The sequence below is a fragment of the Triticum urartu genome, chromosome 7A (genome assembly GCF_056163025.1).
Source record: "Triticum urartu cultivar PI428250 chromosome 7A, HENAU_Tu73, whole genome shotgun sequence".
NCBI classification, from domain to species: domain Eukaryota; kingdom Viridiplantae; phylum Streptophyta; class Magnoliopsida; order Poales; family Poaceae; genus Triticum; species Triticum urartu.
The window spans coordinates 753,933,001-753,946,662 of NC_141879.1; the positions used below are offsets into that span (position 1 = coordinate 753,933,001).

The 13,662-nt window shown below is 43.7% G+C and overlaps 1 long non-coding RNA gene across 3 annotated transcripts; it reads right to left on the reverse strand.

The window, feature by feature from the left end:
* Positions 1–9,270: 9,270 nt before the first annotated feature.
* Positions 9,271–13,273, reverse strand: LOC125524542 (uncharacterized). 3 transcript variants are annotated; one of them, XR_007290821.2, is made up of 6 exons: positions 12,835–13,273; positions 12,488–12,561; positions 11,675–11,780; positions 11,171–11,367; positions 10,994–11,095; positions 9,271–9,457 (listed from the first exon to the last, which is right to left on the reverse strand). It is a non-coding gene; the product is annotated as an uncharacterized LOC125524542 (long non-coding RNA). The 3 variants fall into 3 exon arrangements; XR_015611625.1 differs by having other exon boundaries at positions 11,675–11,791; XR_015611626.1 differs by lacking the exon at positions 12,488–12,561.
* Between the last annotated feature and the right edge of the window lie 389 nt (positions 13,274–13,662).

The window sequence follows — 13,662 nt, forward strand, 5'->3', positions numbered from 1 at the left end:
TCGAGAGAGGTTTCCTAGTGTCAAAGTATTGAAGAAATCCATGCCTTCATCATTAGCCGGAAGTAACCAGGGCATGTTGGTACGAAGTTCTGCAAAGTTGTTTTGGAATGGAGTCCCGGATAGAATAATCCGCCTTTTGGTACCAATTCAGCAAAGGCCTTCCAAATAGCGATATTTGGAAGGCTCTTGTTGAACTTTGTACCAAAAGGCGGATTATCCTATCTGGGAGTCCGTTCCAGAACAACTTTGACGAGCTTCGTACCATCATGCACATGTTACTTTCGCCTAATGATGAAGACATGGTTTTGTTGAATCCTGAGACACTACGCAACCTCCCGACCCCTCGGCGATCCTATCGAACATGAGAGGAAGAAGAGGATAAAAAAACAAGAGGAAGAAGAAAAAAAGAGGAGAAGAAAGAATAGAGGAGATCTTCTCCTCTATTCTTTCTTCTCCTCTTATTTTTCTTCTTCTTCCTCTTTTTTTTATCGGGAACGAGGGTCGTCGAGGGACATAGATGTAGTGTCGTCGTTGTCGATATATACCCCCTCCCGATAGCTTACTATGATTAGGTAGCTAGTTCTACGTTTGGCACTAATATATCCATCTATCATGTTTGAATAATAATTGCCATATTGTAAATATTTGTAGAAACTATGGACACCGCCCTAGACGAAGCAACAAAAGAAGCGTTGTTGAGGGACATAATCACAGAAGGAAGTGATGCCATCTCGTTGTTTCTCAACGAAACCGATGGTCTGGAAGGACAGGGTGAACAAGCTGGCTACGGTGACCTAATGCCGGTGCAAGAAGAAGAACATGAGGACGGCTCCGGTGACCCAATGCCGGTGCAAGAAGGAGACCGTGATGACGGCTCCGGTGACCGAACCAAGTCCGGCCAGGTATATATATTAGTTAAGCCTATGCTGACTAGCTGATTGATGCATTCATTGTTTTGGTATGTACACATATTAATTAAGTCTTTGTTCTTTTTTCTAGCCCTCCGAATCGAGCACAACTTCGGTAAAGAGACGAGGCCCGAAGAAAAAGTTGAGCTCGGATGAAAAGTTTGAGATCATAGCAATCGCGCCCGACGGCCAACCTATTGAACCCCTCCGGACAAAGAGCGCATTTGTTGCTCAGTGCGGGGTTCTGGTTAGGGACAAGATCCCGATAAGCATCCAGCAATGGTTTAAGCCAGCTACAGAAGACCCTGAGGTGTCTTATGTCAATGATATGCAGAAAAATGATCTTTGGACTGAGCTGAAGTCAAATTTCACCCTACCGCCTGAGGATAATCCAGAGAACCTAGTTAAAGAGAAATTAATCAAGTCTTTTGCTCTGAAGAGGATGGCAGAACTATTCAGGAGGTGGAAGAAAGAGCTGAATAAGTTTGTCGAAAAAAATGAGACACCAGAATTCAAGGGCAGATATGAGAAGATCAGAGATCACTGGCCCGCATTTGTGGCCCACAAGACATCAGAAAAGAGTAAGAAGATGTCGGCGACAAACAAGCAAAATGCTGCGAAGAAGAAGTTTCACCATCGCACGGGGTCAGGTGGCTACCTCGTAGCCCGGCCTAAGTGGTCCAAGAGTGAGAATGATCTGGTTCATAAAGGGATCGAACCAGAGACAAATAACTGGCCAGACCGTTGCCGGACTTGGTTCTTCGGGGCTGGCGGAACCCTGGACCCTGAAACAGGGAAGTGCATTTGGACGAACGATCAAATGGACATACCAGTCAGTAAGCTTAAGCAGTATATCGAAGCAGCGCAGGAAGGGACGTTCTTTCCAGACAGAGAGAACGACGAGCTCACAATGGCCCTCGGGAATCCTGAGCACCCTAGACGGACACGAGGCACGCCAGGCTCCGTTCCGTGGAAGGTTGGGTTTCCGGACGCAGCGGTTACAAATCCCATGAGAGGAGGAAAAAAGTGCAGCAGACCCAAATGCAGACGCTGCAAGCAAGGGTGGACGCGATAGAGGAACGAGAAGCAAATCGCAGCAAACGTACTGCCGAAGCCTCCCCCGAAGCTACCCCGCCATCTCAGCGCAGAAGCAGCGTGGCTTCCACCGAGCTGCTTCAGCTAGAGCATGCCTTGACGGCTCCTGCCAGCTATCCCGTGGATGCCATCACGGAGTCTCAAAATTGCCACCTTATGACGCAATGGATGAATTTGAAGGTCAAGGCGGCTGTTGGCTCTGTTTATCCTACTGAACCCGGCGCAACTTTTCACTGCCGGCCGATTCCAGAAGGATATGCTAGGGTGATGGTGGATGAGATAACGGAGGGATTTGAGGACCTCCAGCTTGACCACCCTACCGGTGAAGGGGAGACTCGGCTGGGGTCTGCTCTGAAGACTCCATGCCTATGGCGGAAGGACCTCATCAACCTTCCGAACTGGACGCCACCGCCTCCTCCTCCTCCTCCGGCGAGTCAGGGCAGTCCGCCTCCACCGCCTCCTCCTCCTCCGGCGAGTGACGATCAGGGCCCTCGGTCGGCTCCTTCTCCGGCGCGCGGCGGCACTCCGCCTCCTTCTCCGCCTGCGCCGACGCGCCCGAGCAGCCCGCCTCCTCCTTCTCCGCCTCGTCAGCAAGGGCGGAAGAGACCTGCCGCCGCTCCAGCTGCTCCGGCGCGTCGTAGTCCTTCTCCTCCGCCGCTTAAGCAAGTAAAGAAGACAATCACTACGTCTTCTCGGTCGGCGTCTAGCAGTACAACCAGAGGCGGGAGGACATACAGATTCGGTCCTTCTCTGAAGACTCCAGAGAAGTTACCATACGAGAGGACCCAGGAGGAGAACGCCGAGATCGCGCGAGAAGAAGTGAAGAAATTCTTTGAAGGGGTGAAAGCAAAGAAACATCCACCTCCGGAGGAGAAGGTAGATCGGGTGAAAGTGAAGCGCACTCTGGCTGCCCTGACAAAAACACCGAAGTCTGATTCGCCGAAAGGAAACTATGACCGCATTATTGGAAAGGAATTTGCCGAAGCGGAGCGGTCGGGAAGTACTGTCAGTGATCAAAGGCTGAAACAACGACGAGCTGGGAAACAAATTGCCCAGCTCGGCGAACAAGCGAAGCAATCGTGCCCCCCGCTCAAGGTGCCTAGCCACAACGTCGATAATGATCCGAGGATGGTGCCCGGTTATAGCAATCCTGCAGATTACCTGCCCGACGAAGTACATTATGACCCCATGGACGTGCAGATACAAAGATACGAGTACGGGAAGCCTCTCGTCAAAGATGAAAGATCTCTATCAACGATGATGCAAAGATTGCATGATTGGTACTTGAAAATCTGCAGAGACTCTGGGGGGAGGAGTACTTTGTATGCGAGAGTTAAACCGGAGCATGACCTCGTTGGAATTGATCTGTTGCCTGTTCCATTTGAGGAGTTCTATCAGTTCTTCAATCAATTGGCCCTCGATAAAGCAACTGTCACCTGCTACTGTCTGTAAGTAGTACTACTTCTGTCATTAAGTTTCTCTATATAGCTTAGCTCTTTCATTGCATGTATTTATAATCATCCTCACTATATTATGCAGATTGAAGATCATCGAATTGAAGAAAAGACAAGTCGGTGATATTGGGTTCATTAACACAAATCTCATAGATGCAACTCAGGTTAAATTTCATGCCGCAGAAACCGAGGCCAGCATGCTAGAATCGTTGATAATAAATCAAAACAAAGATATAATACTCTTTCCTTACAACTTCAAGTGAGTGTTACTGTCTTGTGCGTATTCGGTTTCCCTTATATATTAGTCAAGGTTATAGTAATGTAATTGATGAGTTATGCATGCGTGTGCAGTTTCCACTATATTCTCCTACATATTAAGCTTGAGCAGGGACTAGTAACCGTCTTAGACTCAAGACGAAAAGATCCCAAGGACTATGCAGACATGACTCAAATACTCGAGAAGTAAGTTAAATCGATCATTATCCACCATATCAGCAACTTTGTTCATTTCCTGATATATCAAGTAATTGTTTTCTTTGTCCGGCAGGGTTTGGAGAAAATTCACCTGAAAAGCTCCGGGACTGCCGAAGGAGCTGCAATTTAGACACCCGAAAGTAAGTACTAGCTATAGTAGCATTTTAAGCGCATCTACTAGTCATTCAAGCGCTAGTTTCATCAATACCATTTGGCATTCTTGCTTATCAGTTTGATTAACCTCTATTTCTTGTAAAGTGGTTGTGGCAGCAACAAGGGAATGATTTCTGTGGTTACTATGTTTGCGAGTCCATCCGCCACACGACCTGTGAGCGGGGCTACACTGACGAACAATATGAAGTACATAAATAACAACATTCACAATTTTATTTTATTACCATCATTTGTGTTGAGTTTCATTCATTCATATATATATGTATTGACCCCCTTCTTTAAATTAGATGTTTCGGAAGCGGGATGAACTCCTAGCACCAGCTCGCATGCGAGGAATTCAAGAGGAATTGGCGGCCTTCTTTCTTGACCACGTGATCCCTGAAGACGGAGAATTCTATGTTAACCCTGAGTCCGTATGATTATATTTGTAAGAGATAATTACTGTATATATGTAGCCGGTAGTGTCAGATAGATATACGAGAACTTGTTGTTCGACCAATCTCTCGGAGAAGGAGAGGTGGTCGATATCACTTCTCTCTGTATATATGCATATATGTTCATGACGATCTTCTGTTTCCTTCGTTTGCTTACTAGCTAGCTAGCGTGTCTAGTCCTCTCTATATACGTATGTATAGTACGTAGCGTCGACCAAGCACAGACATAACAGAGGACACTTCTCTCTATTAATTATAACTAGCTAACACAATATATGAAACACCTAAATTAACCCCCTAAAACCCCCAACCCCCCCCCCTTTCAAAAAAAAACAAAAAATCCAGCCACAGAAATGCTGACGCGTGGATGCCTATTGGTCCCGGTTGGTGCCACCAACCGGGACCAAAGGGTTTCCACGTGGGCAGTGCGCAGAGCCCAGTCAGGAGACCCTTTGGTCCCGGTTGGTGCACCAACCGGGACCAAAGGGTCTCCTGACTGGGCTCTGCGCACTGCCCACGTGGAGGGCCTTTAGTCCCGGTTCTGGATTGAACCGGGACTAAAGGGTGGAGGTATTAGTACCGACACTTTAGTCCCGGTTCCTGAACCGGGACTAAAGGCCCTTACGAACCGGGACTATAGGCCCTTTTTCTACCAGTGAAACTGGATGAGATACTAAGTACTCCCTCCGTGCATGCATACTCAACACTCAAAAATTATAAAGCCGGCCAGTTAATATGCAATGTGCTTTGCTTAGCATATTGCTAAACAGATGTATTGATAACCGTAGTTTCTTTTGCCAGCAAATGTATTGTCAGCTCACTACTCTCTTTCCGAGCAATTAACTAGCGCCAGATTTCCACTCAAGTTAACTAGCGCCAGAGCAGAAGAATGAACTAAAAACACAACTGCGACTTGAAGCATGATTAAGTAATAGCAGAGAAAAAAAAATACTCTCATAGTACCTCACCAGTCACCACCTCTCTGGTTATCCGCATTGTTATGAGGACTACCTCACTACCATGTTTCGTTCGGCCGTGTACTTTGTTCGTTTGTTGCTTTTAAGTAGTAGAAGAAACTGCCAGGTACTCAAGCTGAAATTGAACATAGTAGGAACCCAGTTGCTCGTCTATACAAAAAAAAAATTTGAGCAGAGCAACCCCTAAAAAATTTAGCAGAGCGTGCTGACTAACGAAATTGAACTGTGTTTTTTGGGTCCATTTCTGCCTCCAGGAAGTTGGGGGAAAAATCAACACTTCCCTTTATCGCGAAAATAAAATAAAAAATCAACACTTCTCTTGCCTGTGAATTGAATCCCCGATTGATTTTGCAAAGAATAACAAGATTGGTGTAGCTGCAAACAAACAGGCAGCGTCGACTATGCTCTCTTCTTTCTTGTGAGATCATGACAATGTCAGTTCTTCTTCTTCTTCTTCTGAAGGATGCAAATTCTTTCGATAGAAGACTGTTGGCAAAGGGAGGGTGACACTTCATGCCAGCGAGTGTCCTTAATGCAGAGTCAAATCGATGAGCATCAGTTGAGCCTCAAGGACGAGCCATACTGTATCCATGGGTGTAAACTGAAGATACATTCAGTCCACATCCATCATACTCGATCACAAAAGGACACTCGCTCACAAATAGTCTCCTAGTCTCCATGCAGCTACAATATTAATTGTTTCCTCGATCACAAAAGCTTACTACTGCCAGCAATATAAGATACACTGATATATGACAACACATATTTTAGCCTTTGGTTGGCTCTTTCATTGCCATACAGGACCTGCATTGCATCCAAGTGCACGCACGCAATTTGGTGTTACCAAGCTGAGCAGTAGGGTGAAGGCCATCAACAGAGATCCCTGGGAACTACTCCCTTCGTCCCATAACATAAGAGCGTTTTTGACACTAGTGTATTGTAGGGAGTAGCATACTAGCGGTAGCGAACCAGCTATGCTAGCCATTCCACAAATAATCATTTGTTGTTTTCTATGGATAAAGTCCCTATATATTGTAAAAAAAAGCCCATGTGGTTTAAGTAGGCTGCAATCAGTGCGGTCCATTTGAGCTTTCTTTTATTTTTCTAGAATTTGTAAAACCTGAATGATAGTAATAAAAATAAAGTTCAAAAATTAGTGTGTTCGACGTATTATTTTCGGAAACATAATATAAATTGAACTTTAGCTCTGATATTAAAAATGTTTGTATAATTTATAGTAAGACAAATGTTTGCTACATTATAATTCATAAATGATTTTAATTATACAAACATTTGAATAATTATATGCACATTTTAATAATTCATAATTTTGTTGTTTCAAATTGACGTACTGACAGCAGCTGCACCGTCACAAAATGCTGATCAACTCTCACAAAACACTCTGCAAATGCTCTCATCTCTGTTCTACTCTCAATCAACCAAGCGTGCCCAAAACTACTCTGCAACCACTTGGCAAGGTACAAAACTAAGCTCTGCATTCCCTCGCTTGCATCCAGGTGAATGCCTAATCAGTTGATCTTCGACTCCATCGATATCCCACAAAATCATCTCTGTACTTCTTCACCAAATATAAGGTAATATCACCGGCGGTGCTTAAACTTGCCACACATCTTCACTTTAGTGCTTGCTTTATATATGTCTCTATGACCAGTGGGTCTCACATGTCAGCATAAAGGGAAAATCCTAGTTAAAGATTGTAGTTCCTAGGATTCGAACTAGTGCTAGTGAACCAGCTGTGCTCGCCACTCCACAAATTATGATTTCTTGTTTTTTATGGTTAAAATCCCTATCCATTGTCAAAAAAAAGCATGCCCATGTTAGCTTTCTTTTATTTTTCTCAAATTTGTAAAACATACGTAAATTATAATCATAGTAAAAAAAAAGTTCAAAAATTAGTGTGTTATAAATATTAAACAAACAATAACTTATTTGGCAAAATTTCAATAATTTTAAATAGTATCGACGTACTATTTTCGAAAAAGTAATATAAACTCACTTTTATTTCTAGTTATAACAATGTTTGTATAATTTAGAGTAAGAAAAATATTTGTTACATTATAATTCATAAATATTAATTTACTCATACAAACATTCTAGTATTTATATGCTCATTTTAATAATTTATAATTTTTTTCATTTAATAATTATTTGTATAATCAAAAAGTATTTATAGTTATGCAAAATGTAAAATGTTTATATAAATATTTACATCTGACTAAATTTGAATTATATAGAAATTATGAATATGTGCCACGAGTGAAAGCTATCACAAGTGAATAATAACAAAAATGAGAATATTTGAAAAAATCACATGAACATTTCAAAATAAGTCATTTATTTCTACGTATAATATTTAGAACACACGAATATTTGAGAAAATAATATTACTATGATTATACTCGATAAACTTTTTACCAATTTCTAAAAAGAAGGTAACATGCGCAGAATGGGCTACACTGATTGCAATAGCATCTACAACAGGACTTGACAAATCCGGTCCCACGGACGCGACCGAGCGCGTCAGGGGACAGTTACCGGGCATGCCTCAAATTAGCTACTCTGTATCCGAGTTTCTCATATTTCAATCCCTAGATCCATACAAAGAATGCGGGAAAAATTCTATGTACTACATACTACGTACTACCCTATAGCTAATCTTTGTCGTCGGAGATGTCCACGGCGTCGGTGCCGGTTGCCGAGTGGACGGGCGCGTAGGAGGGCTCCGGCTCCTCCTCCTCCTCCTGCTCGACCTCATCCATGTAGGCGAACATCTCCTCCTCCCCCTCCTCCGCGGCATGGTGCGCCTCCATCTCCAGCCGGCTATGATGTCTCGTCTCCGCATCAGACTTCGAGTGGAGGAAATCGAGGATGGCCTGCTGCTCCGCCTGTAGATCCGCGTCCCGACGTCCCCTACATCCTCCTCCAGCTCCTCCTCAACCTCCTCCAACTCCTCTGAATCCACTATATTCGTAGGTAGCCCCGCGGTAATCCAGACTTCGCGTTGTGCCCGCATCTGCTCAAGGAGCTGCAGCCGGTGCTCCGGCGTAAGAAATGGGAGGCCCCTTGTCCGGCGGCATGGGGGTATGGCTACTAGTGGTGGTGGATGGGGAGTGGAAAGTGCCGGCGGCGGCGGATGGACGAAGGAAAATGTGGAGGGGGTAGGGTTTTGGTGCTGGCGGCCGGCTTAAATCACTACACCACAGCACTACATTCTCGACAGCCAGGTTGGTCGGAAATACAGCTTCCACCAACAAACAGTCGTTTGGGAAAAACTATTGCCGACCGATCATGTTTGTTGGGGAAAGTCCAGACGGGAAAGCCCATTCCCGACCGACATGTCTTTCCCGACCGATTGCTTGACGGCTAAGGGTTATTTTTCCCGACCAACAATCTGTTGGGCCTTCCATGGGCCTTTCCCGACCAACAGTCTGTTGGGGCATTCATTGGCCTTTCCCGACCGACCATCTGATGGGTAATTCTTTCCCGACCAACATTTTGTTGGGCTTGGTGTTAGCCTTTCCTGACCGACTGTTAGGCAGGGTTTGTTTTGCTGACCAACAACCAGACCATGTTTACTTTTGCCAACCAATATTTGATCATCTCTAAAAAAAAAACCAATATTTGATCAACATTTTGGTTGGGAAACCACAACTGTAGTTAACATATGATACTAATTGTTGCGTACATATACATGTGTTCTAAAGCATAATCACCCAAGACAACATACATCAGGTGCATCAAACATTTTTTATTCAATTAACTAATTGTCACATACATACACTTCAGCCTGTTCTAAGCACCAAGACACCATAGACCAGATTTACATAAAGACAGCCAAAAAAATGAAAGTATGAGACATCCAGTTGACGCGGATCGCTGGCTTCATGGTTCATTGTGAGTCCAATCCTTATGTTTGCGCACTACAGAAGTTAAAGAAGTCTCAATTATTAGAATGCTCAATTAATTTATGAAATTGAATGCAGGCAGAATTCACATGTGCACTGTGCACACACAACAGCACAAAATGAGGAATACATGTGCCTAATCTATAAAAATAGCATTTCAGGAAATGAAGAACCGACAATCAACTTCCAGCAGTAGCCATGGATGTGCCATAGAAGCCCTCTGCCCACTTTTTGTCTATCCATTCGAAAGGAAATGCATCATTTACGTTGTAAGATTGCCCATATTCCAACACTTGTTCCAAAATGTGTGTGTGTGTGTGTGTGTGACTCTTACAGTAGATGTACAGATTTCTAGTGGATTTAGCTTTGACTTTAATACACCATGATAATTGAAATTGCTAGTACTGGATGATATACTCTGTTGAATTTGGCTCAGAAGGGTACAAACTCTAGATTGCATAATCAAATCCATGAAAAAAATCCATCAAAATCAGGCATTTATAGCAAGTAGGCTGGGACCAATATACTATGCACCAAATAGGTTCTTGAGTTTGGTATTCAAAGCTATTTTGTTTCCTAGCTGGACTTAAGTACCCTCATGTATGATATATCCTTGCTGTTGCTTCCAGATAACAAAAAGCATGGAAAGGGTTGCACGCCACTTGTGCAAAACAGAGAATAAAAACACAAAATACCTCATTTGCATTCAGTGTATAGAGAATAAAAGTAAGTTAATAATACGATGCCCCATTATAGATATAACAAAATGCAAAACTAAAATTCCACAAGGAGATCAAGTTCCATATCAGTATAACTCGGATTTGATGGGTAGGATACGGAGAGTAAATCAATCATAAAGAACTCAACTATGGGTGTGTGTGAGGGGGGAGGCATCGATCGGTGCCACGATGTTGAGAACCATCAATATAACTCAGATTTAAGTTTTGTGCGGCTAAATTATGGTGTAAGATGCTACTCTGTCGATCTAAAGGTGGAGAGAGAAAGAGAACCAAGTTCATTTGGCAAAAAAAAGAGCATAACAAAAGGTCACCTCCTTTTCTCATGCTCTGGTGTTTCAGGATAATTAGTAATCACAAGAGGAGATAAAAAGTAGCTCAGGCATGACATCCAAAACTTAAACTGCACAACCCATGCTGACTACACCACATCACTACGACAGCAACAGTCACCACATGATATCTTGGTAATTAGTAATCGCAGGAAGACTTTGAAATTCCAAATTTCAAGGTAACCTCTAGAGGAACTAAACCATCACATAAAACACACATGTGGAGGTCTAGCCCAGATAACAGAACTAGAAGGTTTAGTAAATTAGGATGAATTTAAAAAGGAAAACCAGGGAGGAACTAAGCCATCACATAAAGCACATGTGTTTTAGATGTTCTATTTTCAGAACAGAATATAACTTATATCACTGACTTCAGCTAGTTGTGTTTGTACTGCTGAATGTTCTACCTATATTTACTTTCCACCAAAAATAAAAATGTGTGGATGAATATACTACAGTTTTAACTCAACAGGATGGCTTACTTTCGAGGGCTGATGTGTAGGGTCTACATGATCATGATCTTTTGTTACACTAGACCTCAAAACACGTCCTTCATTCATGCATACAGGTGCGTGGGAAGGTGCCTGCATAGATAGGTTAGTGCTGGAAGCTACATTTTCTTCTTGGCGGAGGAAATAAATGTGATGAAAGCTACATACCTTTCTTTTCTTTTTTGGTATGTGGTTTGCTTCCGTATCTTGCTGCACAACAGTACTTTTTTCGCGTACCACTGCCCTCCGTCTCTCATTTTCTTGAAGGTTCCTACTTCTCATTAGTTCATACTCTGTTACTTTCAGTTGGTCCTCGATGACCCCACCATCTTAAACTTTTCCGATTGCGCTTGCCATTTTTCCTCCTGCAAAAGACACACTATATGAGTACATCGCTGAAAATACAACAGGAAACATTTAACAGCTATGGAAATCACTGGAGAAATGTGCGCTGTAAGGTAAATGACCCATAACTCAGAATCTGCACAACTCTACATTTATGCTATCTATGACCCATATAAAATAAAGATCTGAAACTCAGTTGGTGTGCTTGAAACAAAATTGGATTACAATAACACATCAGAACATCCACAAAGATCCATATGAAACAATACACCTTCCACGCCATAAATTGGATTACAGTGAACTCATTAACAAGACAGAAGTACAAACCTTGGTACTCAGAGCACCTAGAAACACCTCCATGGCGTCCATTGCTAACGCTGCTTGGACGATCATACGAGTAAGATTAACCACTTCCACCATGAGCTAATTCGACCTGAGAGATAACTTTTCAAACAAGAGTCACGAGAAAGCAGTCTTTGCTTTCAATAAAAAAGGCAACATAAATTTAAGGCATGAATAAATATGTTTTAATCCTTACAGTGCCACGTAAATGAACTGCAACCTACAACATAGTTTCCTTACTTTGTACAAATTACACAAACATGGTAAAGAACTTCGTTAGTTTGTGCTATCGTCAATTATCTTTACATAATTGCCAAACCCACAAGAAAAGCTATTGCGAAAATCATTACAAAAAACTGAATATTTACGTTGTAAAAGAGATCCTTAACCTGCCTCTCACGAATGGCCCAGGGAGGTTTAATAAAATAAAATTCATACTACCTATAGATGAATATTTGATGAAAAAGCGTGGTGCACTTTAAATTTTTTGATGCAAAACATACTAGGTCGAATGGTGCAGAAAAACGTTAGAAGCACAAAATGATATAGCAATATAAGAAAAATAAAATTGCCGGCGAAGTCATCATAAGAGAAGAGGAGCAAATTTCATACTCACAAATGTCTACTAGATTATATGTCTACCAGATTTTGTCGATTCAAGTACAGAATTGCTAGAAAACTATCTGCCGTGACCTTACATCTATCTTTTCACTATAAGAATTAGTAATAAAATTTCGCAATTGTCCAATACACTCTAGAAAATGCACAAAATACCCTATTACAGGAACCATATCTTACGTTCTACTCAAGCTCGAGCTCCCAACCAAAGCGCTCCTTGCTGGATAGAAGTACTACCACCAGTTATGGCTGATCTGAATGGAAAAGGGAAAAGGAACAAATCAACAAACGATAGCACTGATGGGGGTAGTGGCGGATCTAGAACAACACTAGAGGGGGTGCCAGGCTTATACTCTCGTATTTAAACACAGATAGTACACACAAATTAACCTAACTACTATATAGTAAATATAATTTGCATTTTCAATGGGGGAGGGGGGGCATGGCGCCCATGGAACATCCATTGGATCCGCCCCTGGATGGGGGAGGGGGTATAGAGGGAGACGGAGAGGGAAAAGAACACTCACCGCCTAGGGAGGGGAAACACTAGCAGTCAACGGCCAGATCCCCCTTGAACAGAACCGACGAGGGCAGATTGGAGGAGGCCCGTGGCGTGACGGCGGCGGTGGAGGCGCTTGGGTGATGAGAGAGTGCTAGTGTGCTCTCTCCCTAGTTACGCACCTCCCTCACTCACCCCCGGATCTGAGAAAGACGGCGGCGTCCACCATCGCGCCTTGGCCTCTCCGCGCCGGTGCAATCTATCTCTCCCTAGCGAACAAGGGAGAGAGCACACTAGCAATGTGGGGATAGCAGTGGGGGTGGAGGAGGATGAAGGGGACATGGCAGCAACCTCGCTGCCGCAGTGACGGCGTGCTGGCGAGTGGCGACGGCGCGCGGGTTGCTAGATCTAGCGGTCGGCGGCCGAGGGAGGGAGCGCCTGAGAGGATTTAGGTTTGGTGAGGTGGGGTGTGTGCGGTCGTGGCACAAGTAGGCCATATGGAAAAATATGAGGGAGGCCTGGCGCTAAGTTTTTGGCCCGCGCGCGCAGAGATGGGCCGGCCCAATTTGCAACTAGCAGTCGGTCGGCATTGATCACCGACCAACGGTCAGATGGGAAAAGAAGCTTCCCCGACCAACAATCGGACATCAAATATCCAACTATTCCCTACCGACAGTTGGTCATGATACGCAAGTATTACCGACCGACAGTTCGATAGAACATTTCCCGTCCAACAGTCCGTTGGAGAAACTGACTTTTCCCAACACACAACTGTAGGGAAATCTAGTGCATGGTGTAGTGAATAGCCGGGTTAGGCACTAACGCGTCCCGTCGGAGCGGCGCCACGCGGCGACAT